This window comes from Mugil cephalus, chromosome 2 (genome assembly GCF_022458985.1).
Source record: "Mugil cephalus isolate CIBA_MC_2020 chromosome 2, CIBA_Mcephalus_1.1, whole genome shotgun sequence".
Lineage (NCBI taxonomy): Eukaryota > Metazoa > Chordata > Actinopteri > Mugiliformes > Mugilidae > Mugil > Mugil cephalus.
Window position 1 is genome coordinate 33,050,029 of NC_061771.1, and position 24,009 is coordinate 33,074,037.

The 24,009-nt window shown below is 39.4% G+C and overlaps 2 long non-coding RNA genes across 2 annotated transcripts; one reads left to right on the plus strand and one right to left on the minus strand.

Annotated features, from left to right (window-relative positions):
• Positions 1-5,891: 5,891 nt before the first annotated feature.
• Positions 5,892-7,149, minus strand: LOC125003607. Its single transcript, XR_007112254.1, has 2 exons — positions 7,008-7,149; positions 5,892-6,668 (listed from the first exon to the last, which is right to left on the minus strand). It is a non-coding gene; the product is annotated as an uncharacterized LOC125003607 (long non-coding RNA).
• Positions 7,150-20,560: 13,411 nt separating this feature from the next.
• On the plus strand, positions 20,561-23,326 carry LOC125003600. Its single transcript, XR_007112248.1, has 3 exons — positions 20,561-21,052; positions 22,631-22,784; positions 23,199-23,326. It is a non-coding gene; the product is annotated as an uncharacterized LOC125003600 (long non-coding RNA).
• Positions 23,327-24,009: the final 683 nt, after the last annotated feature.

The following is a 24,009-nucleotide window of genomic DNA, read 5'->3' on the forward strand; positions in this document are numbered from 1 at the left end:
TAGCTCCTGATGTAACGGGCTTCCAGTGTCACCGCATAATGGCGCCATCCATCAGTTTTAATTGTGTATTTTCACAACGCCACGCTGCAGCTGTTAAACCCGGTGTCATCCTCCCTGAAAACAAATGAGATTAATGTTTTTATTTTAGTTTTTTCTTCTTCTTCTTCACCCTCTGGTTCCGTTAAGCTTTCCCCCTCTATGCTAACTAGCAGGACACGCTCTCGGAGAAAAGGGCAATTACTCTTTTTTTTTAACAGTGTAATGAGGCAATCTGTAAAATATATGCATAATTTAAAATGATGGATTGCATCTGTGGGTGCACCTGAGCAGCTTTTAATGGGTTTCTTGAAACAGTGGGAGCCTGTTGCGTCTGGAGGGTGATGAGGACATTTGGACCCGAACCTGGACGGATTTAAATGCTTTTATTTGAGACGAGCTAACCGAGCTAACCGAGCTAACCGCGTCCACCGACGAGTGCCAGCAAATAGAAATCAGTAGAGCCCAGAATGTAGCTGCGGCCGATGGCGACGTATCACTGAATGTATCTGCAACAACAGTCGAGAAGCAGCTTTTGCATCTAATAGTTTTAGTTTACTTGTAATTAAGGGTTAATCTGAATCATGTCCTACAACCTACTTTTATTTATTGTTCTCCTTATTTTGCTCTTTTTAGATTCAACCTGACCGTGGCTGAACTTTTATTTTATTGCTGATTTAGAACTTTTACTTTGAATTGTGAAGGAGAATCTGTTTATTTTTATTGTTTTTTTTTTCTGTTTTTCTTTTCTTTTTTTTTGAAGCTGAAAACACTACGACGATGAAATGCACTGAACAAATCGATTGTTGCAAAAGTTTGAGTTATTAAATCCGGCCTTGATTTAACGTGACGTGTCTCATCTACCAGTTATATTTGTGTGCATTTATATTTATTTATAAATCAACAGTTATTGTAAAAAAAAATCAGGTGCACGGATGAAGTGAGCTAAAATATTATGTCTTTTCTTGTAATTCACATGTAAAATGTTGATATTAAAACAAGGCAGTTTAAAGAAATAGACAGTTAAAGATCATAAAAAACAATAAATGGTTAAAATTTTATTTAAAATCTCAATTAAAACCAGGAAAAGTAGAAATTTAAAGGATCATCTGAGCAGATTCCTTCAGGCAGATAGTTGCAATTAAATGAAAATTCATAAATAAATCATAACAATAATAATAATGAAGGAAATTTCAACCACTTGACAGTAACACATGTAATAAAAAGGACTCGACAATGAACGAGGTTCGTTAATAAAACGTAGAGTCAATGAAACCTGATGGAGTGTTTAGTGTGTGCAGGTCGGAGGTGAGTGAAGGTCTCCACCAAACTGAAATGTGTGTTTTGTTCATGTTTGAGATCAAACAGACGAGAGAGTAAATCCTCTCCAGACACAATATGACCTCTGACCCCTGACCCCGGCCCACTGTTCACCAGGAGGAAAGAAGGAAAGAAACTAGGAGACCTGTTCCTGGGTGGTGGTGGTTTTATCCCTTTATTATTTACTGCTAATGAAACGAGAGACACGTGGGACCGAGTGGTATTAGTTGATCAGGGACGTACTGTAAACGGATTTACTCTGGTCTGGATGTTCATAGAGTCCTAATCTGGAGAAGAAGAACTTGTGAATGTGCTAGTTTCAGATTAAGCTCATTTGATATATTTTCTCCAAAATCTGGATAATTTTGATAAAAGTAAATTAGAGAAATATATCTGAGCATTATCCAGATTAAATGAACCCACCAATGCTCTCTCCTCCTCTGATGATGATGATTTTGACCCAAGTTTAGTCTCGGGGTGCCGCCATCACCGCCGCCGCCGCCGCCGCTGCTGTTGATGATGATGATGATGATGATGGCTGGTGTTTATATAGTCCGGCTCAGACCGGTGGGCCCGGGGTCGTCGTCGTCTGGTGGCGTCCCAGTCCAGGGAGCCTCACTTAAGGCTGATGGAGATGATGGATGGCCTCCTGAGCCCCGGAGCCTCTGCACTTCATCAGTAGGAGCTGCTGACACTGCAACACACACACACCGACACCAACACACACCTTCACTACACACACGCTGCTACTGTTGTTAGCTTCGATGCTAATCCAGGCTGTTGCTCTATTGCTTCATGCAGCCTGGGTCCGTGTGTGTTTTAGTCGTTGGATTTTCCATTCAGAAAAGGACATTAAAACCACAAAATGACCAGTTAGTTGATTTTTATATTTTAAAAATTCATAAGTTAAAACTTAAATTCAAGGCATTTTTCTTTGTCATTTAAAAAAAAAAGGTCTATTTTCATTTTTTGTTTCTAAAAACAAAAAATGAAATTGTTAAAAAACCGAAAGAAAAAAGCGCCATTTTTTCGCCACATCTTTTGCAACCGGAAGTTGACGTTTTCAAAGTAAGAGCACGTATGAGGACGGCGCTGTGTTTCAGCCCAAATATATCCCGAAATCGTTCACTCACTCCCTAACTCCTACTCGCTACGTAGGGTGACACGATATAGTGAAGCTCAATCCCAACAGCTCTTAGAAACTACACCAGTAGCATCTTTTGACGCCCAGTTAATGACGTCACTGCTGTCTCATCATTACGTGTCATCACATTATAATTTATATATATTTTATATATTACTAAAACGTGATGATTTTGTGAAAAAAAAATATGTGTGATGTTCGTGAAATAAAAAATAAAAATACGTTTTTTAAAAAAAATAAAAAGGTTCATATTTTCGCGGCGAAATTTCAAAATGTGTCTCACTAACGGCCACTAACTGCGGCGCCGCTAGAGACGCAATGCATGATGGGATATCCACCACCTGTTGCGTGCCCATCGGATGGTCACTACTTTTCGTAATACTTGATGGTAAATTTGACCACTAAAGTTTCGGTAATGGCTTGTTATTATATATCTATATCTATAGCCCGGACTGAATTGTCTTTGGAACTTTACTTTAACGTGATTTTTGACGTTATGGCAAAACAAGTCCTGTCAACTCTCTGCAGCATATCAGAGTAATGTTAGCTAGTAGCTAACTATTCCCGGATTATATGTAGTTTTATTTATTTTTTACCTGAAATATGCGGCTTAGTTTTTATAGTCATCAACCTCTGTTACACAGCGCCGTCCTCATACGAGCTCTTACTTTGAAAGCGACAATTTTTTTCACACAATATGAAAAAAAAAATAGGCGTTTTTTTGGTTTTGTCTTCTAACGATTTTATTTTTTATTTTTAAATAAACAGAAAATGAAAATTGACTGTTTTTTAAAGTTTTGTTTATCCATTCTTGACTCTGATAAAGGAAAATACCTTAAATTTTAATTTTTGAATTTTAAAAGTAAAATGAAATAACTGCTAATTTTATTTATTTTTTTTTTGAACAGAAGATCCAATGACGTAAAACATACACAGGCCCTTAACTTATTGTTGCGTTTAGATTTTAGACTTAGACTTTAATGATCCACGAGGGAAATTGCTTTGTCACCATAGCTTCATTGCACATAAAAGTACGTTTAGATTTTAACAAGTGTGATTGTGGCGTAAAATGCAAACAATAATATTTTGGTAAACGTTATCTAAACTTGCTTTCGAAACTCTCCGCAGAGAAAAGTCTCCAGAGCCACAGAGGACGGGGTTGAGGTGGGAGGTTGTTTTGGACACGGTTACATGTCTGATGAGTATTTCTGCTGTGGATGAGGCCTGATCGGACCGACCTGCACATGTGTTCATTTCCTGCAGGTTCCTTGAAAGGCAGAACCACCGAACCATTCAGGACAAATAATATTAACAAATTCCTTTTAAATAGAGGTTCACAGATAAAAAGAAAACACCTTATTGTTATGTATTTAGTATTTTATTGACCTGCACGTTAAAGACGGGAGGCTTCAGCTACTACACAGATGGAACAAAAGAAATATTTAAACCAGAATCAGAATAACTTTATTTATTAATCCCTGGAAATTCATTTTCATTACAGCAGCTCCTGCTCAAAGAGTTCAGAACAAAGAGAAATGTAGGCAATAAGAAAACACACATCAATGTAAAAAGTACACGTAAGTATAAGTGAACATGAACATGTTCTATAAATATATAAATAAATATGTACAAGTATAGAAGTGCTTATATATATCAGTATAAATATGAGTTACATTGCACAGAAGGAAATTATCCAACCAACAAACATAGAGGAACAATAAGGTGGTAAAACCTAATTTTTTATTCAGTCTTTTGCTGCTTTACGTCCCTGCGTCTCGCCGTGTTTATGGAGTTATAAACAGGTGGCCCTAAGAACGAGGAAACTTTTACAAAACTGCTCTTTGCAGAGAGCTGAGGTCACTGGGATCTGGTGCGTGAACGCTACACGAACGCTGCGTAAACGCTGAGGCGGCGGCTTCTAAACGGGAAAAGCTCGGCCACATGAAGCAGAGATGGGGAGAGGCAATAAAAGCTCAAATGAAAAAACAGAGGATTAACGACGGGGAGGATATTAAAGCCGAGGCCGGGGTGAAGTCCAGAGAACCTTGTGAAATAAAAATAAAAACGCAGGAAAAAGAAGGAGTTGAAGCAGAAAGATGAACTGATATCACGCTGCTTCCTGCTGAGAGCCAGTTCTTTTATTGTTATATGTTATTCATACAACAACAATCATCATATGAAGAGATGAAATCACAGAGTTTCCATCGGTGCAAAACTAATTAACACAAACCAACATGGACCAACTATGGCGGCGTTCATCAGGGATCTGTACTCAGCCCCGTCACACACCAATGGGATCTGTTCAGCCATCAGACCAGACCCCCCCCCCCCCCCACACCACCCCCCACACCCACCCCCACACCCACCCCACAGCAATGACACTCTTTCATGGAACAGTTTAGGATCAACGCAACCGTTGACTTGGCCTCCACATTCACTAGACCCTAAGGGGTGGTCATAATGTTATGGCTGGTCTGTCCAGAGACACATATTATATTATAATAAGTTATATTATACAGGTGCAAATGAAGTTAATATTACTAGAAATAAAATTACACAGACTTTAATGATCCGTGTGGGGAATTACTTGATACATATAAAGAAACATTCTTAATAAATTCATAAATAAATAAAATAACATTAGATTAAAATTTTAAAAGAGTATTAAAATAAATAAATTTAAACATTTAGCGCTATGTGAAAAAGTAGCTGTCTGAGAAGATCCAGCGAGGATGAAATAAAAGTGATGAACATGAACCTGGGGAGCATGAAATAAACCATAATCTGTCCCTTGTTGTTTGACTCAATATAAAATAATGTCAATAAAAAAAAAAAACCTGGCGACGCATCAAGAATAAGAGCAAATGATGTGATAAAGACATGGTCCACAGTTTATGAGAATATAGAACTGAAAGGAAATGGGAGCAAAAGTTAATTAATTAAAAAAACAAGCACATTAAATCATTTAAAAATAGTTTAATAATTATTTCACTGGTTTATTTTCAGAGTCACAGAAAGTGAAGGTTCCTTTTTTTATAAAGGAGAATAAACTTAATCCTTCAATCAGTTCAGATAAAGTCTTCAAACTTCACCTTTTACTCAGCACGAAGCTTTTCTACTCAAATAAAGAAAAAGAATAAAATATGAAATATAAACCTGAACCACGTCCCCGTAGCAACAAAACGTCTCCTCCTTCGTTGTGTCGCATCAAAGCTGCCAAAATAAATAAATAAATAAATAAAAAATAAGATCATCATCATCATCATGTGACTTTACTGTGGAAAAATGAAGTGAGTCAGATGATGGATTTTTATGAAGGTCGTAGCGGGAGACGATCAAAGCTCACGAGAGAAAAAGAAAAAAGCTTTAATGAATCTCCAGAGACACATTCAGTTCCTCTAACGTCACTTTATTGATCCGGGCAGGGACGTTAGAATAAAATAAAATAAAACTAGAATGAGGTAGAAGTCAAATTCACCAAAAAAATAAATAAATAAAGTTTAAAATTCACATGAAATATGCAGGAAATCAAACATTAAGTAAAGTGTGTGTGTGCGGGTGGTTAACCATTGAAATACGTCCCAAACATTAGGATAATCTGGATCTGCTCCGGTAAATTTTATTCTGAACGTTTTCCAGTCGAACTGTTGAGGAAATAACGGCCTGACGTCCAGAATCGGATCCCCAGACTGAGCTATGAGGCTTTTCTCACAGTTTTCAAACACACCTTTGGCCTCCTAACGGCTGCTCCTGTCACGGCCGACTAAATCAAAGCCGCGGCCCCCGAACCGGAGCCATCGCAACCGCAGAAACCACCTCCTCCAAACACACCAGGATTTACGCCCTCTGCACGGTGGCTCACGCTGTCAAGTCTCCTGCACTTCTACTGTCTAATAAATTAGCTTTCACACACGTCCTCATATTCCTCACATTGAAACAGCTTCAGCGTTGAAGCCAAACGCACCACGTTACTGATCTGGGACATGAAGAAGAAACGAAAAACGATGACGCCGTTTATTGTGTTTTTAGCAGAAATTTAACAGGATCAGAGCACGTTTAGTTAAATGAGGAAAGGAGAATAAATACGTGTTATATGTTGGAGTCGGATCAGAAGTTCTGCTTTTAAAGCTGCAGGATTCAACGTCAGGGTCTGAAGTTTCACCGGCGCCTGAACCAAACACAAAAGTTACATTTTAGGAGACGTTTTAAGTCTTAAACATAAATAATCCTCCAAGACTAACCCTAAAAAAACATTTAATCAATAAGATACTGAAGGAGAATTATAGTTCAGCTTTTATTTATTCAGTCCTGAATTAATCTGCACTAGTTAAATATGTGAATGTAAATCAAAGCTTTTATTGTGTGGAACATGTAAAGCTACATGAACATGAACCCATCTTTTCAGAATTAATCATAAGTCAACTTTTAAACTGACTGTGACAGACTCTAAATGAAGTGCTGGACCCAGAGTGAGTTTTTATTCGCGTGGACTGGTCATGTCTTTTACCTTCCACCGTCGTCTCTACACCTCGTCCTGTTTTGTCCCCTCTGTCTCCTGACGAAGTCTTTTCACATGTCTCCGTCTCCACCGTGAAACCTGAACTCAACCTGTCCTCAGAACATGAAAAGTAAAAGAGAAGTTAAAAAACCTCCTGCACGCCGTCCCCCCTCCGTCCCCCTCCGTCCCCCTCCGTCCCCCTCCGTCCCCCCTCCGTCCTCTGAGAGGGCATTACTGGCATCGCCCCCCCGCCCACCCCCCCCTCCCTGAACGAGTGTCTGGACTGAGACTGAACAGGACATTTTCTAAAAGTCGCGGCGTTTAACACGAGGAGCAAACGTCCTTTTGACTTTTTCAGGTTCCACTGAGGTTGTTTTCTGAATTTACCTTCTGTCGAATGACTGAAGCCGTAACTTATAGTGATAATAAGTAACATGGATGCAGCTAATGGGGGCGCTAATGTCCTGGTTTGGGCCTGTTCTGCTGCATCTGCTCATCATTGATGGACCAATGAACTGTGAATTCTACCAGTGAACTCTGAAAGAAAATGTCAGGACATGAGTCCATGAGCTGAATGTGAAGAGAAACTGGGTCATGGAGGAAGACAAGGAGCCCAAGAACACCAGTGGTTCTCCAGAAGAACCAGATGAATGTTTAGGAACAAGTCAAAGTCCTGACCTTCATCCAGTAGAAATGTTGGAGCATCAGCTGATGAGAGGAAACCACCAACATCTCACAACTCAGCTGGTTCTGTTCTGGGATCAGATTCCTCCAAATGATCAGATGTTACCACAAACATTTACAGACTCACACACACACAAGGACTCACTGATATGAACAAATAAAAACATTTCTTGAATACATAAATGCAGAGATTTAATGTCCCCGTTTCATTTCACTGGCTTCTCTTCATCTACTTCCAGGACTTAAAACATGTTGACGTTTCGACTCATTTTTATGCAAAAATCCTGAACGGTTCAAATATTTTTTAGCGGCGCTGTATATGAACGATATTAGATTTAAATAATGAAAAAAAGCAGCTGAATCTGGGTGAAATGAGACGGATCCGATGGTGACATCTGAAAAACAAAACTGCCACATTTAACTTCTCTCTTATCAGAAATGAAAACTGCACAAATAACAGACAAAATAACATGAAAAAGACAAATATATACATATTTGTGCAGTTTATGAATTTGATAACTGATGCAGCTCCTCTGAGGTGAAGAGGGTTTTAATTCTAAAACTTTAGTCAAACACTTGCTGTTTTACAGTAATATATATGTTATATCTATAATATATATAGTATATCACATATATGTTCTACATGTATTTACACATATATTTAATCTGGCACAGAGAACGTTCTGGTTACTATTCCTGCATGAGTGAAAGTAGGTGGCAGATAAACTGATACGACGTAAAATAAAATCATTAATCATTTCATTCATTTATTATGTGTTTCTGTCTCCTTTTACAAAAAAAAGGGAACTGGAAACAAAAATCTAGTGGTAGAAACTTAATGGTTTCAAGTTTAAAATATCCTAAAAATCCTAAAAGTAAAGTCTGATGCTTTGTGCTAAAAATAAATAAATAAATAAAAGACAATATAAAAAATAAAAACAAATGTGTTTGAATGAAAGATGACCAGTGTTTAAAAACAGAGGAGCGACTAAAATAAAAATAAAAACCCAGAGACGTAAAGTGGAGGCAGAGTTTTGAACGTATCCGTCGGCAGCGTGAACAGATCCAGAGCGGATTTACATGAAAGCCTCTTTTGAAGACCTGCAGCTTAGCGCACACGAGTCAGGACGACGTGTGAATGACTCAGACATGTTTGGTTTGGGCAAATCTCGACACAATCTAGTTGGTTCTAAATAAAGAATGAACAATAAACTCCATCTCAGCCAGAGGGAAGATTAACAGCGACACAAAACTGGACCAAAACGACATTTATTCGACCAGACTTTCCATTTTATCAGAAAAACATCAGACATTTCAATCTAAATTGCAGCGACTCTGCACAGAGACGTCCTATAGGACATTTATGAGGTTTTGTGCAGAGACGTGTGCACATATGTCACATGTGAAGAGGGAGAAATGGTGAAAGAGTCCAGCTCTAAAACAGCTTTAACTGGAGCACAAAGCGAACTGAGCGGAGCCGTGAGAGCGTCACCGAGGTAAAACCAGCTACTACGACCACACGGCTGCTAACTCATTAGTCGTCTTCCATCAGAGGTGACAGGGCCACGTTGGGACAAACGCATCTTCCACCGAAACACAACGTGAAGCAACGTGTTAAAAAGGAGGACGTGGTGCGTTTAATGACCCCAGACACTGATCTGAACCGAGCTCAGGCAGCGACGCGCTAACATCAAACTAAACACCCGACACGACCTCCCACTCCATCTACCTACGCATGTATGTTTACAATAAAGTCCAATAAATAACATGAAGCATCTGACTGAAGCTGAGCACCAGCCTCCTCCTCAGAAATGAGACCAGTGTAATTACGTCATGTGAACTGGGATCACGACACGATTCAGACTTTACTCTCTGTTTATTGAATTCTAGGATATAAGTCAACCTATAGAGGTGTCAGCTTTAAACTTTAAATAAAATAGATTTGTAGATTTGTAAATATATAATAACAACAACAACCCAAGACCGACTGTGCTGCTCTATTTTAGACAACCTGAAGCTTTCTGAGACAATAAAGACACAGTGTGATCGAGCATCTCTCCCAGGACTTTAGTGATAAACCACCAAATGAGAGACAACCTTAAATGTTTGGGTTTGTAGATAATCTGTGGAGCTGATAACCAAACTAAACAAGAAACAAATCTGAACAAGAATTTACAAATTAAATGATTTAATACGAGCTCTTTTAAGGTACAGTCCACAGCAGTGTCTCTCTCTGTCACTACTCCACCCAAACACTAGGTGGCGCTGTGTCTTTTTTTATTATTATTTTTTTTTACCAGTTGGGCTAATTTAGCTTCTACTTCCTGCTTCATTTTCAACAATAAAGACAGAAGCAGAAATTTCAGGCAAATTTCGCTGAATTAAATTCAATCAATTTATCAGACTTTATTTATAGAACACTTTTAATGCAAAACGTAGCATTTATAGAACTTACTAATCTGACTAAGAACCACATTCATTAGAACTAAATAAAAACTACAAATTAGTAGAAAGTGAATAAAATATGAGACTAAAAATAACGAGAATACTAAAGAGAAGAAAGTGATGATTTAACGTTAATAACAGAATAAAAATGCAAACTACTACAACAGTAAAAGAGATCAGATCTTAAATAGTTTCAAAAAATAGTTGTTAAATAGTTAAATAGTTGATTAAATTAAATTTAAAACCTCCTAGGTTAACCTTACAGATTCTTTATTGGTGCGAAATAATTGATTTGATAATCATAGACATAAATACTGTAGAGGAAACTACTACCACCAAGAGGACCAATCGCAGCGTAGCTACATTCCTGGGGAGGTCTATGACTTTAAGGTCTATTCTGTCGCTGTAGAGACATAGACTGTATAAATGTAGGCGGTGGACCAGCTCCTCTAAGGTGGAGTGAAGTGGAGGCTGCAGTATAGGTCATAAGCTCCACCCCCTTCATAGTCTATTCTTATTTTTGGGCGGGACTTGGACCAAATTAAATAATAAAATACACGTCAAATAATTTTATTCAAGGATGGTTTCTGTCATTTTAGGTAGATATAATGTTGATGAATGTTCAAGCGTCAACTTATTGGCTAAGTTTAATTTTAATCCATTATTCGACGCTATAGAAACAGGATGTGACATAATGGCAACCACCAGTTGCTATGCCAACCTCTCTGTGAAGTGAGAGCTGTAAAAACTATTTTTAAAAATAAGTTCAGTGTAGTATTAATTAAATCAAAACAAGAGTGAATGTGGAGGAAGTGTGGGCGGGGCATCAATATTGTATCTCTGAGAAGGAGGAGACGTGTTTAGTCCATATTTATATACGGTCTATGTAGAGACGTGTTTAGTCCATATTTATATACAGTCTATGGAGGAGACGTGTTTAGTCCATATTTATATACGGTCTATGGAGGAGACGTGTTTAGTCCATATTTATATACGGTCTATGGAGGAGACGTGTTTAGTCCATATTTATATACGGTCTATGGAGGAGACGTGGTGTCCATATTTATATACAGTCTATGGAGGAGACGTGTTTAGTCCATATTTATATAAGGTCTATGGAGGAGACGTGTTTAGTCCATATTTATATACGGTCTATGGAGGAGACGTGTTTAGTCCATATTTATATACGGTCTATGGAGGAGACGTGTTTGGTCCATATTTATATACGGTCTATGGAGGAGACGTGTTTAGTCCATATTTATATACAGTCTATGGAGGAGACGTGTTTAGTCCATATTTATATACAGTCTATGGAGGAGACGTGTTTAGTCCATATTTATATACGGTCTATGGAGGAGACGTGTTTGGTCCATATTTATATACGGTCTATGGAGGAGACGTGTTTAGTCCATATTTATATACAGTCTATGGAGGAGACGTGTTTAGTCCATATTTATATACAGTCTATGGAGGAGACGTGTTTAGTCCATATTTATATACGGTCTATGGAGGAGACGTGTTTGGTCCATATTTATATACGGTCTATGGAGGAGACGTGTTTAGTCCATATTTATATACAGTCTATGGAGGAGACGTGTTTAGTCCATATTTATATACAGTCTATGCTACAGATGCTACAGATGCTAGCTGAAGGCCTGGCTGTTGTGTGTTGAAACCCCTCTGACCCGACCGTTGCTGTTTTCGTGGTCCAGGTCTTTCTAAGCAGCTGTTGTCCAGGTCTCTTGTCTCTCTGGACCGTCCTGCCCGTGTCTCAGCTCTTGTCAGATGTTGTGCAACACTCAGCAGCAGCTGGCAGAGCCACGCAGGCCGAGCACAGACGCTCTCCACCGTGATTTATTAGCTCAGAAGAAACACGAGGACACGATCACTGCTAGTTCACGTCCTCTCCCTCCGTCTCTGTCTCTATGTGTCCGTCTGCCGGTAGATTTACTGCTGCCAGTGCAGCTCAGAGACAGCGGAGAGCTGCTCGCTTATGTTTTCATCACAGACAGGAAGGAAGGAGGAAATTGAACGAGGTGAGTACTGAGCATTATGTGAATGAAAGAAAAAAAAAGTCCTTTTATCAGAGAAGACGCTGAGACGTAGAAACTCACCAAGACACAAAGATGCTTTCTGCTGCTGCTGCTGATGAGGATGATGATGATGATGTCTAACTAACCAGGGACTTTAAATCTGAAATATTCCTCAGTTTTCTAAACAATTATGTTGGCAATTAAAAAAAACAACAAAAAAAAAAAAAAAACACCACACGTAAAACCGAGGAATCACACCACAAGATGTCAACAAGATGTTTTTACAGGACAGTTTAGTCAAGGATACACCACAAAGAGACGACTAAAAACAACAGAGAAAAGCTCTAAAGGCTCCGAGCCAGAGGGAGTGTGAGGCTGGATGAGGTTTACTTCCCACATGGGAGAAGCTTTTCTGGCAGATCCACTCCAGACGCTTCATATCCGTTACAGAAATAAGCTAGCTGTGGCTTATTTGGCTCAACCCAACTAATTACAGTAGCCCTCCTTCCTAAAGCACTGCTCACAACCGAGGCACAAACGCATCCGTAACAGGGACACAGCAATAAATACTAATTCAACACTGATTCATGGATCTGTTCTCTGCAAAACTCACTGCACTGCACCAGGAAGGACGATAATATGAAGTTTAATGGGACAAGGACTCGTGTTTAGATGATAATGACAACGATGATGATGATGATCCAAACCCCATTCAGAACTGAAGAAGCTGCTTTTTAAATATAAATAAATAAATAAACCAAACAGATCTGGACGAGTGACCATGTTAACAGATGCTAAAATAAGAATCCACCAAGGACAGATACCGTCTATAAGCTCTTCTTATTATCTGGCCTAATGCTAATGCTACAGTCGTCACTGTTCAGATTCATGGTGATTTGGACTGAGGCAACATTTTGTCACGATGACCTTGTGACAGCATTAGATAATTCATTCAAATTAATTCACGGTTAAATAAAGAAATGTACGGTACAGGTCAGGGTGGTGGACATGAAGCTAAGGCACCGGGGGAAACGATCAGGAGGCGAGTCTGTTACAGGGTTTAACCCACTGACTGTTTATACTGTGGACAAACCCATCGTGACGTCGGCCGCTGGATTCTCAACCTGGAAAATGAAGCCTGAAGTGGGCGGAGCCTGCACTCTCCATGTTGGTTGTGCTTTACTCCGCCCACACTCAGATACTCCAAATATGGACATGGAGGTCGTGTTGGGGCGGGGCTACAGCAGCCTGGACTTTGAGACCCGCCCACATGTTAGCTCAGGCTAACAGCTGTCACTCAAAGGGGGGGACGCCCTTAATTATGCAGAATCTTAAAACTTAATAAAAATTAAACGAATGAGTTGCTGTAAAGTATTTTAACATGGGGGTCTATGGGGATTTTAGAGCCTCTAGTGGTCACTCATTTCTGCATAAAAATCATTCAAAACATCAATAGATTTTCACATAAGTCCTGAAAGCACTAATATTTATTAAAGAAAATGAATAATTGGTCCATATTTCTGGTAACTGCTGAACAGTCGTCTGCAGCAAGTTGGAGGAATTTTATCCGGTTTCTGAACCAGTCAGAACCATTTTGGTCTGTGCTGCTATGATGTCACGCAACTATGAATTAAGCTTAACACACAAAGACAAACACACAAACACACACACATGCACACATGCACACGTTTTATATGGAAGCACCCAGAGAAAACCCCAAACAGGAAAAACCTCTAGGGAAAGTCTGCACACAAACACACAGTAACACTAACCACATGGTTATCATAGTTTAAGCTGTAGGCACCGTGGATATCTGCAGTAAACATGGTGGTAATCCGTCCTCTGATTGTCAACAACATTTACCCCGAACAAAAACTCTTTGTTGGAGCTTCACCACTAGCACAACGTCAAGAAGAAGCCTCACACAGAAGCGACATGTTACAGAAAACAACGTTTTATCCGGATCACACCGAACGTGTTTGCAGTGTTTCTTCGCGTTAACACAACGTGCGCGGCCACAGTGTGAAGCTCGGTGTTTGCAGCCAATCAGGGGGAGGCAGACATGTTTCCAAACAAATAGCTGTAGTCTGCTAGCCGAGATGGTCATGCATGTGTTTTGTGTGTCAGCTCCAGGCATCTGTTAACCAGCTGTGGAATGATGTCCCACTCTCCCTCTGACCCCCCCTGCCTCCCCCCTGCCTCCCCCCTCCCTCCCCTCTGCCTCCCCAGGCAGGCGATGGGAGAGACGAGAGGTGAGCTGAGCTAAGTGGTGCAGAGATGCTTTATGGTCCACAACAACCTCTGAGGAGTTTAGCTCACTGACAACTTATTAACTTCACTCCTGTCACACGCACTGTGTTCACTAGTGCTGCATGTTGCTGCTTAGCAAACAACAAGTCACTGCTTTTACTTTTTATTGGATTGGTGCTAAACTCATGTATCTCCATAAACTTGTTTTCCAACCTCAGTAGGATCTGACCTTTAGTTTAGTACATAAGGACAACAACAAGATACACAACACTCCCATTTCAGTGCTGGTGTCCTTAGACCATATATTTATAGAGTCGTCTTATAGCTTCAGTTTTCTGCACAAAATTGATTCAAAACGTCGACAGATTTTCACACAAGTCGTGAAAGTAGATGAAGATAGAACCCATTATATTATAAAATGAGCCAATATTACATATCAGTGAGTCGTCTGAGCTCCTTTAACTAAATGTTTGTGGTAACAGCTGATCAGTGTCCACAGCAGCTTCAGAACCAGTTGAGTTGTGAGATGTTGGTGGTTTCCTCTCATCAGCTGATGCTCCAACATTTCTACTGGATGAAGGTCAGGACTTTGACTTGTTCCTAAACATTCATCTGGTTCTTCTGGAGAACCACTGGTGTTCTTGGGCTCCTTGTCTTCCTCCATGACCCAGTTTCTCTTCACATTCAGCTCATGGACTCATGTCCTGACATTTTCTTTTAGAGTTCACTGGAAGAAGTGTTGGTTCATCTCCAAACATTTAAACCAAACTGTTCTACTCTGGTCTCATCTGTCCACTAAACATTGTCCCACATGTTCTTTGTGGACAGAGAGCAGTGTCTTTGGTTGTTGAGTGGATTCATCAACATGAACATCAGCCAATGTGAGAGAGGCCTTTAGCTGCTTAGAAGTTCCCCTGGGTTCCTCTGGTTCCTCTCCCACTATGATGGAGTGATGTTTGTTGGTGGACCACTCCTGTGGAGGGGAACAGTCGTCTTCAATCTGTCTGACTCTCTGTGGATTATTTGTGGATCCAGACTCTTTAGAGACGGTTGTGGAACCTTTTCCAGCCTGATGAGCAGGAGATCGTAGAGGTTTCACCTCACTGATACGTAATATTGGCTCATTTTCCTGAATAAACAAGTATAATAAAATATATTATTTCAGTTTCATGTGTTTGACTGAGTTCTCATTGTCTACTTTCAGGTCTTGTGTGAAATATTCATTTTTATGCAGGAACATATTATATTATGAGGGCTCTGGGCTGGGATGTGGGACTCTCGTTTTATTCAGGTTGACATAAATAGAGTTAGAACCTGTGTCAGCTGGAACTTTTTATTAAGTTCACCACACGTCACCATCATTTATTTCCACTACTCCACAGTGAACACAGAAGACTTTAAATCTCCCTAAAACCAGTCCATGTTTTAAAGAACGGATCCAAAAATATTTTCTATCTATTACAATAAAAAAGACCTGTAATGAAAATAACATGTGCTCCTCCTCCTCCTCCTCCTCCTCCTCCTCCTCCTCCCCCGGGGGGTGATGGGGCCGAGTGTACGAGATGGATCAAAGTTCAGCCACTTCTGTTGATGTAATATCAGTTTGTGTGCTGCTGTTGTTGCATCAGATCATATTTTATAAAGTCTCCTTGTTTCTCTGTGATACTACAGAACTGATGTGAGCTGAATTCATCTACACTGACCTGAGTTAAATCAACAGGATGGTTTCGTCTCTGTTCACTTCAAACCTGGTAAAACACTGAGCTACAGGACTGGACGGTTTCTACCAAACACCGGGATATTTTCATCATGATATGAATGAATTTCACGTCACTTCCGCCCCACGATGGGCAAAAACACAGTGAAATGTATCAGTAAACACAGGGAGAATGTGGATTATCAGATCAGATTAAAGACAAATTAACTCAACAATCATCCATATGAACTAGGATGAATTTGTAGAAGTCGATTCGCCTCAGTTTCAGTTAGTTTTAGTTCATTTCAGTTATGATAAATGTGACTAAATAAAAGATCTTTACCAGAAGGTGACTCACACAATACATACAATAAATAAATCATAAATTAACATAACCTGACACTAGATGTGAACCACAACACCTGTTTAGATGCTATTAAAGTCTATGATTCAAGCTAATGCTGCTAATCTCCATGTTCAACCGTCACTCAGTGGCCGTAACCATGGAGACCTCAGCTTCCTGTGACGTCACGTTACGTCTTACGACAGCCTGGAACCAGCCAATCAGAAAATAGTATTTCTCGTCACCAGGTGAAGTGGCCGCACGGTGACCACGCCCACCACAAATCCGCGCACACGCGAAGAAGAGCTTCATCGTTTATTATTTATTTATTTGGTCCTGAAAGTCGTAAATAAAAATATTTATTTGTTTGTTTTTAGTTGGTGGAGGAATATACTGATAAGTTATCTTCAAACCCACCTCGCCCCGCTCAAAAATAAATAAATAAAAAGGCTCCAAGCTACGTTGTTTTTTAAAAGATTAAATTTGTGAAAATTTTCACAGTAAAAGTTGTGTGTTTTGACTATAATTGTCTTTATTTTTTGATTCCTCACACAGAATAATGGAAAGTAGAAGTAGTAGTATAGTATAATAATATATATAATATAATACGTCTGGTCCTGGAGCTTCTGGACATTAATGGAACCAGAACCAGAACCAGAACCAGAGAACTGTTCAGGGTCCTCCAGGACTTTAGAAGTGAAGAGATGTCTTCATGAAACTCATCTTTCAGATAAACTCTCACCTGGATGGATTTAAATGACCAATATCAACATTATCAGGTCTGTATTAGTCCGTTAACTCCGTCCAGCGAAGCTTCTACTCGACCACACAAACAGAAACGTGGTGAATTTGAACTAACAACCTAACGTTTGGTTTAAATGATGATCTGAGTCTGAGTCCGTTCAACCTCAGGATCTGACCCCGGCCTCGGTTTTTCCACGGTCCCCCCTCCCTCCAGGTCCACGTCATTTCCTCTGATCCTGCACAGAGATGAGAGCTCCTCTCAAACACCAAAGCTTCTGGCTTTTCATCCCCCGGAGACGATTTAAAGCTAAATTATCAATCGAAATATTTCTGAGTATCTGACTCCTGCTGCTAAAGTGAAATCGTACGAATGAATAATTTAACGATGCAGCAGCAACAAGAAGCTGCTCAGACGACTTTATCTGGTTTGTTTTTTCTTTAACAACACGTAAACACAAGTGAGATTCCTGCCCGGTAATGTTTATCGCCTGGGTCACGCAGGAAGAGGAAGGTGGTCTGCTCAGTGTTACCTTCATTCACATATATATTTATATATATATAGATGTGTGCAACTTTTCTTTTCAGTGCAGAAGCTGCTGCTACTCGATGCTTTTATTTAACGCTGGGAAATAAAACTAAAGGTAGAACTAAGACGGATTCATTCACTTAAAAAAAAAAGTTGTGTTCTGATTGTAAATACAACACAACTTCACCGAGAAGACGTCGTGTCCCACTAAACGTCTGCACCCACCGACAGCGTTAAAAATAACAGAAGCACGAATAAATGCTGCAAAAAGAAACAATAACAACAACTTATACTGTAACTTTTGACCATCGTCGTGATTCGGAGGCTTTGATTCACTCTAAAAGGAAGAAGAAGTATCAGGCACGTTAACATTACATGTTCACATCCTGTAATTAAAGCCTCGTTCATCTGTGACTCTTTTTAATTAAAGAGCTGTGCATCATTATATGGACATTTCACATAGTAATATTCATATGTGATTAATAAATATCAGCGTCGTCTTTCATTTGAGATGTTGCATGTTCATCTCATCCTAGAATATCTACATTTATTTACATTTTTTTCATAGTATTTAGTTTATAATCCTATTTTTATCTCCTTTTTTATACAAAGTTAAAGTTACATTTATATTTATATGCCTGTACAGTATGTGCTGTTTCTGTTTAATATTCCTGCTGAACTCTGAGCCATTGCACTGAACTTTTTGATTGAAATCCAAATGACAAATAAAGTCTAAACTGCAGCTTCTTAACTCTATCGCCTCATCTAGGGGGGATTTATTTATCTGCATTTCCTAAACAATAACATCTAATAATCTGCTGCTTGGTCACCGGTCGATGCAGGAACATTAACTCCAGCCTCTCGTCTCTCTCTTCTTCTTCCTCTTCTTCTTCTTCTTCTTCTTCTTCTTCTTCTTCTTCTTCTTCCATTTTGTGAGCGGCGTCCATCACCTGTCCTTTGCTGTGGCTGCCGCCCGCTGTCATGAAAATAAATTCCCTGGGACCCGTTGACGTGTCATGTGTGGTCGAGGCCGAGCTGCAGAAATGTGCCGGTAAAGTAAAAACAGGAATGTTCTTCCAAACAGAGGGTGAATAATTAACTGGTCAGTTCACTGGGCGGCTTCACGGAAAAACGCCATCGGTCACATTCATTCGTTAGCTTCTCCTCCTCCTCCTCTGCTTCTGGGACAGGGTCAGGATGATACCACCATAAACCTACGTTCATATTTAACTCACATTCAGTCCCGACCCACATTATTCAGCCTCGGCTTCGATCCTGAAACCAACACAGGAAAATAAAGGTGTGTTTCAGTTTGGTTCAGAGCTCCAGTCTGGATCAACCTGGTCCCAAAAACAATGCAAATATATTTATTAAAGTCTTCCCTCCTCCTGCTCTTCTTCTTATATAACTTAACCATTTGTTTTGTTAGAGCACTGACTGACCTCACATTATATATATATATATAAATACTGTTGCTGCTGCCATTATTGGCAATATATACTGTTATTATTATTATTATATACTGTTATTATACTGATATTATTATATAACATTATTATTATATTATATACTACACTACTATTATATACTGTTTAATAACAGTTTGATTACGATGTTAAAAAGTGTCCTTGTTCTTTTCTGTGTTTTTGTCTTTGCTTTTATTTTTACACCTCAGTATTTTATTCTATGATGGACGCTATGATGAATAAAGAAATCTATCTATCTATCTATCTATCTATAAAAACAAAAGTTTTTTTTCTCCAGCTAAATCTGAATGAATGAATGAATGGATTTGTCCTGATTTGGAGCCTGGAAGCTTCAGTCGCGTTTTCACAGTAAAACCTTCATTCACACTATGAAGCGCTGGTAAAGTTAATAATAATAATAAATTCCTCCATTCATACTGTGCGTATGTGTTCAAGACATTTACAGAAAGTTTTATTTTAATGAGGTACAGATGTTTCTTTTTTCACTTTCAGTTCTTGTAGGTAACTGAGTCTTTAAATCTCATTTATTAAATCGTTTCAGATTTAACCCTGAATTCCAGTCAAATCTTCATCAAATATCTATGAACTCCTCAGTAAATACTTCACTAACGAGACGTTTATCAGTTAAATATGATCATGAATAAACAGAGGATTATAATGTTTTATAATATTTCTCTAATTATCCAACACACACTGGTTGGTGTTTGGTGACATTTATCAGAGGGACACAAACCAATGACCACATGTAATTAAAACCACTTTAACCAGTGACTTATATCAGAAACATTCAATACTCTCACTAAGAACGACGCTTTTTACTCACCTTGAGCTTTTTAATGAATTTATTGCCTCTAATCAGCTGATCAGTCTGTTTGTCTTTATTTATGACATTAATAAATATCCACACATCTATTAGTTACTAAGTTATTTAAACTCGGCCCAGTCTCTATTATTATTTTATTTTATTTTATTTTAGTACGTTTAATATATTTACTCTTTACTTCCTTATTCTGTTTTTTATCTCCACTTCTTGCATTTAGCCCCTGAGATCAATCAAGTTTTATTAAGTCTCTCATCTTATCTTCATTTCATTTTTATTTCTATATTATTTATATCAATTCAAATTTCCTCCAGACTCTTTACAGAACCCAGAGCCTGAAGCCTCAGAGCCAGAGCTCAGGGCGCGATGGCAAGAAAAAAAAAAAATGAAACTTTCAACGGAGCAGCAGGAGGGAAACTGAAGCATCTGAGCCTGACACCACCAGCAGAACTAACAGGAACGGGTTCCTCTGCTGTGTCTCTGTCTCTCTCTCTGTGTCTCTGTCTCTGTCTCTGTGTCTCTGTCTCTGTCTCTGCGGTGTTTTAGTGTCCGGCTGAACAGATGAAGCCTTTTTTCTTGAAGCAGCTGAGCTGCAGCTCCAGCACATTGTTCCAGTGTTTATCCTGCCGGGTAGCACTGGACCCGTAGACCAGATCTGTGTCAGCCGGAGTCCGTGTCCTTAACTATTCTCAGATGGCATTCCTTAGGGGTCTAATTTGGATCTATGGGATCCTTGAGAGTTTTTGGGGGAGCCCCGGTTTAGTCGTGCGCGGTTTCTGTTCAGTGCCTCTTCAAAACAGGCCCTTAAATCACAAAGCGCGGCAGCTCATTTGCAGCCGGGACTCCAGGACGGAGGAGCACGGCAGAAAGCGGGACCTGCGGACCGGACGGAGGCCTGATGGATGCCGCGTTTCCGCTCCGGACGCGCGTAACAGCGAGCCTCTGGCGTGCGCGTCCGTGCGCGTTGGAACGCGTAACGCGCCTCGGCCACCGGCCTCCATCTATCATCTTTACAACCGTGGGCAGGTAACTCCCTCACACACGGGGAAGGTCAGCCACTTGACCCGTTTTAATCACAGGCGCCATTAACATGCTCGCGGTCTTATGTGGAAATCAACACCGAGACATAAACTTTCTGTCACTTTCATATTTCAAACCAAAACGCTCCAATTATCGCGGAGCCTCCAGAGCTCCGCTTTCATTTAGAAAAGGATAAAGACTCATTAAACGGCAGGAAACTAATCTGCGCATCAGACAGTTTGAATTTTATTATTTAAGTTTTAGTTTTAGCTGAACAGGCAGTCCTTCAACGGCGACGTTAATTATTCTCCTTCTCTAGTTTTAGTTTTATTTTGAGGATTTTCATAGAGTGAATAAAAGAGGCCGGAGTTTAAACGTGGAAATGAGAAACTTTAAACGTCAAATTATCAAACGTTTTCAAAGGTTGTTTCTATCAGAACTCTATTTTTCCATTTCTTTCTTTTTCTTTCTTTTTTTTTTTAAAAATAATAATAATAATATATAGATCTATACATATGTATATATATATATGTATATATTCGGAGCCGTAATATCGTAGATTTCTACTAGTAATAATAATTATAGTGGTACTAATTTGTCTAAATGTAGACAGTCTAAAATATTTCAAGCCGTTTCAGGCCTTTATCGAGGCCTCTGCATTTATTTATTTTCATCTTTTTATTTAAAAAAACTAAACAACCTTAAACATCATACATGTGGAAAACAAATAAAATAAAATAATATATATGTAATATTTTAATAAATAAAAAGTAAAAATGCTTGTGCGTGTGTTTATGTGTCTGTTCTGCAAATGTTCATTTATTTTAATAGTTGTTTCTTTATTTTTTAATACATATAGAATTAATGTTTATAATGCAAATTTAAATATATACAAATATAAATGAATATAAATGTATGTAGATGTACAGGTAGAGTGAGGTTGAATGTTTTATGTTTGAAACCGGATTTATTGGAGCAAAGCGGAGCGAAGTTCAGAGCGAAACTCGGTTCACACGGCGGCGTCATTTTATTTTAAACCTGTTTCATAATCATCAGGTATTTACACCTAAGTCACACACACACTGACAGAGGCTCTGATTTATTATTATTATTATTATATAAAGCATTATATAGATGATTATATTATAGGCTGGTGTTAATCAAGCCCAACCACCATTTAGATGAATGAACCGAATCTAAATTTTATCACGATGAAAACGAAATCTGATGAAAAATATAGAAATAAAAACTTAAATTCATTTAATTCTCCAAAACCTGTTCATATAATATTTTATTTATTGGATATTTTTATGTTTTTGCCTCTGTCTCGTGCCTCCAGTCTGACCCGCGCCGCGCGTCCCCCCCTCCACACACGCGTCGTGCCCGCGCGTCCGCAGCGCACCGACTCTTCGCAGCGCGGTGCGCGTCCCCGAGTCTCGTTTAAACCCTTAATCGGAGCTATTTAGTTATTAAGCCACTTTTAGCTGTTATTCATCACACACTCCCCCTCCTCCCCCCTCCCCTCCCTCCCCCCTCCTCTCTCCGTGGGCCCCTCCTTTGTGTCTTTGCATGAATGAACCGGAGGCTTCACGAGGACACACGGACACACGGAGACACGTCGGCATCATGTTTACGGGACAACATCTACCTGTTGGGCTCCAGCGCAGCCACCATGATGCTCCGGACCCCCCCACCCACCCACCCACCCTCCTCTCCTCCTAAACAATCTATAGACCAGGTCTGACTTCATATCAATAAAATAATAAAATGTAAAACACTGAACGTGTTTCTGTGAGTTATTAGTGCTAATGCGCATAACTGCACCTTATTCTCCTCCTGTGCGTAATATAAATTCTTCCATCTCTATTTTTTTTTTGTAGATTTGCCAATTCTGTAGATTTTTTGCTTTTACTAAATTTATTTTACGAGTTTTTATTTATAGTTTGGTCTAATTTTATCTTTCTTTGTACTTGTGGTTTTTAAGAATGTTTCTTATTATAATTATTATTATTTATGTGCAACTAAGCTGCTGTGACCATGTAATTTCCCTTGTAGATGATTAAAGTCTAAATCTAACAGCATAAACGCCTCTTTCTTCTTCTTCTTCTCCTTCTTCTCTAAAGTGAGCATTTTAAACCATCCTCTCTTCCAGCCTCGGTGTTTTTGGAAAGCCGAAGCCGTGCGTGTGTTTGTGGGACCTACCTCCCTCCACCGTGGAGCCGGAGCAGCAGCAAAGAGCCGAGGACGGAGCGGAGCCGCCTGGACCGGGACTGGCAGAGCTCGGAGACGCGCTCCAAACCCGAGCGAAGCCACCGAGGACGCGTCCCCTCCCAGATGAACCGAGGAGTGAAGGAGTGAGAGGACGCAGCGCTCCCGCTCCAGCTCCAGCTCCAGCTCCAGCTTCACCTCCTGCAGCAGGAAACAGCACGAAAAAAGAAAAACAAGACGTTCCTCTTTAACTTTCTGCAGCTTTAAATGTGAAATGTTTCTCTGTCTGTGAGTCATTTTCATAAAATAACAAGGAGGAACAAACACGTAAAACAAGACAGTGCGCTGGTCTGAACGTTGACGTCTTTAGATTCATCATGAAGATAAATAAGTATTTACTCGGAATAAATCCAAACCGGTGCCTGAATTATATATTACGCCTATAAATAAATGTCAGGCTTCTCATTGCAGTTCACATTTTAATTTCACCATGAAAAACAGTTTAGGTTCACACAAATATGAAAAAGTGCACAGAGATATAATATATATAAAAATACAAACTACACAAAGATACAACACTGAGCTGAATAAAATCAGAATGACCTGCTCTCCTCCAGAGGAACCACTAGAAAAATCTAAAGGACAGACTTGTCATATATTACAACATCAGTGGCCACTTTATTAGGTACAGCAGTGACCGGTGAAAGAATAAACGAGTGAATCTGCGCGGCCTCCTCTTAGCAGCACATTTATTC